At 32.8% G+C, this 2,298-nt stretch overlaps 1 long non-coding RNA gene across 2 annotated transcripts; it reads left to right on the top strand.

The window, feature by feature from the left end:
• Positions 1 to 338: 338 nt before the first annotated feature.
• On the top strand, positions 339 to 1,308 carry LOC108371910 (uncharacterized). 2 transcript variants are annotated; one of them, XR_001848797.1, is made up of 4 exons: positions 339 to 560; positions 621 to 682; positions 775 to 886; positions 943 to 1,308. It is a non-coding gene; the product is annotated as an uncharacterized LOC108371910 (long non-coding RNA). The 2 variants fall into 2 exon arrangements; XR_001848796.1 differs by having other exon boundaries at positions 344 to 682.
• Positions 1,309 to 2,298: the final 990 nt, after the last annotated feature.

Here is a 2,298-nt window from a genome sequence, read left to right as displayed (position 1 = left end):
AGAGACGACCTACTACAGTTCGGAAAACTTAAAATTTGCAAACTACTTGGTATTATTAAATGCACGTTTATGTAGCTAAAAAAATAATTTTTCAAAGTGACAAGAATAAAGGAAAATTTCTTGCTTGGAGGATGAGCAACCAACTGTTAAAAATGTTATAATAGCTCGTTCATAAATAAAAAAAAATTTCCTTCAACTTACGAATACTTATAGGAACAGGTATCCAAATTTACACTGAGGAAAACACGAAGTATCCCCCAAATTTTAAGGCGAAAATGTATCCAATTGGATACATATGTATCAAAACGGCAACACTGCCCACGTCTGTTCATAAGCAGGGTTCATGATGCAATAATGAAAGGTGTTATACGTTGGCAACTTCTCGCTCTAATCCGCCGTCTTGAACTACCTTAGGAGAAACTGTGTTGTTTCTTTGCTATTTTCACTGAACATTTCCCAAAATATTAGAAAAAAATTCTAAACAAGCTACATTGATTCAATTTTCGTTGTTCGTTTTGTTCTTATTCGCTGACATTTGTTTTCTAATTGCGTGAAATTTGGTAAGTATTGTAATAAAACCGAATTATTTTACAAATAAATTATAATTTTGCATTTATTAGGTCATTTCCTTAGTGTTTTCCTAACCGACCTGTGCTGGTATTGTGATTAAGAGCTAATACACGTAAGTTACAACATATTATTTTGACTTTATTGATGAACCAATCCATTTGAGCTCTTTGTTATTTCAAAACCTAATGAACCATTTATTCGCAGATTTTTCGGACGATTCTGCTGTGCTGCGTTCCTGCTCCGCCTGTATATTATAGTGTTGCGTTCCTGTTGCGCCTTTGCATTAGTGTGTGCGTTGTGATTTAGACACGTTGAAGTAAGTTGAAACCAGGTTTTTGTTTGTAAAAAACCTAAAAAGCCATTTATTTGCAGATTTTTTGTATGCTTCTGCTGTGCTGCGTTCCTGCTCCACCCGTGTATTAGATTGCTGCGTTCCTGTTAACATACATATCATCGCTTAAAGTACAAAACCGCGTAACTGACATTTGCTGCTATAAATTGGATTCGCTCACACACGTTTTTGGCTCAATCCTTATCCATTCTTCCTGAAATATACTAGCCAAAAATGCGATTGCTTTTTACAAAAAGATAACCATTTTGAAATGTGAGTGTTTTTACTCTCTAGAAATAAATTTATGCAACCTCGCATACGTGGGTTTGCATTATCTCTATACGCGGTTTTGCAATTTATTGATACATGGTTTTGTACTTTAACCGACGATATGTATGTAGATGTATGTACATGCCCTGCAAACCAAAGTTCCCGAAATCTTAAGGATATCGTTAGAATTATCTCGTTTCTGTAACGATTTTTTTACGAATTTTCAAAGAAAATTATATGAAGTGGTTGACACGATCTCGTAAAGAAATTTCTGTACGAAAAATAAAGAAAATTCTGGAAAAATTCTGAAAGATATTCTTCACATAGCAGCATTATTGTCGTTGCTTCACAGATTTTCTTCCGAAATTTCGTAAAAGAATGGAAGTGTGCGTAATTTATTTCATTTTAGAAAATTCCGCAAAAATTCGAGTTAAATCTTAACGAATTCTTTAAAATTTCTTTACAATGCAGAATACTCTGAAAGAATGGTTTGCAGGGTGTATATCACATATATTGACTTAGATATGTATACACCACTAATGGTGTACATAATTTTTTTTATATTGAAACTAGATATGTATATAGTACATATTTTATTATTATTATTCGGTTCAAAAAAGTCCTATCTCAAATAAAAATGCTTCGAAAATGTGCTGAGATAGGGCGTTCTTCAGCCAAATTTTGAAATAGGGCGTTCAAAAGCTTTCTGATATCGGGCGTTTTCGACCTGGCTGCCGAGATAGGTCGATCTTCTACTCAGCCATCGATATATGGTCGAAGTTTTCGTTATATGGAAGGCGATTAAACACGATTTGTTTTTAATCGATTCTAAAAAAATTAAGGTAATTTTTAGCCACTTCAAACTTGCATATAATTAGACTAAAATTGAAGTGGCTATAAAACTGAGTGCTCAAAAAAATTCTAACACTTCTAAGAAAAAAGTTTGAATTTTGGGTGAAAATTTGTTGTATTTTTTGTAGTTTTCTACTAAGTTTTAAAATTGGGTTTATATGGGTTTTGTTAGAAATTCAACTTTACTTTTGTTGCAAATTCTTAGCAATAAATAAATTAACATGAGAGGGAAATAATATCACTTTGAAATGGGGTTGCTATTGATATGACCGATA

The sequence above is a fragment of the Rhagoletis zephyria genome, unplaced genomic scaffold (genome assembly GCF_001687245.7).
Source record: "Rhagoletis zephyria isolate East Lansing unplaced genomic scaffold, Rhagoletis_zephyria_1.1 Rzeph_scaffold_05303, whole genome shotgun sequence".
Classification (NCBI taxonomy): domain Eukaryota; kingdom Metazoa; phylum Arthropoda; class Insecta; order Diptera; family Tephritidae; genus Rhagoletis; species Rhagoletis zephyria.
The sequence above is the reverse complement of the archived record's forward strand: the minus strand, read 5'-3'. Positions and strand labels throughout refer to the sequence as shown.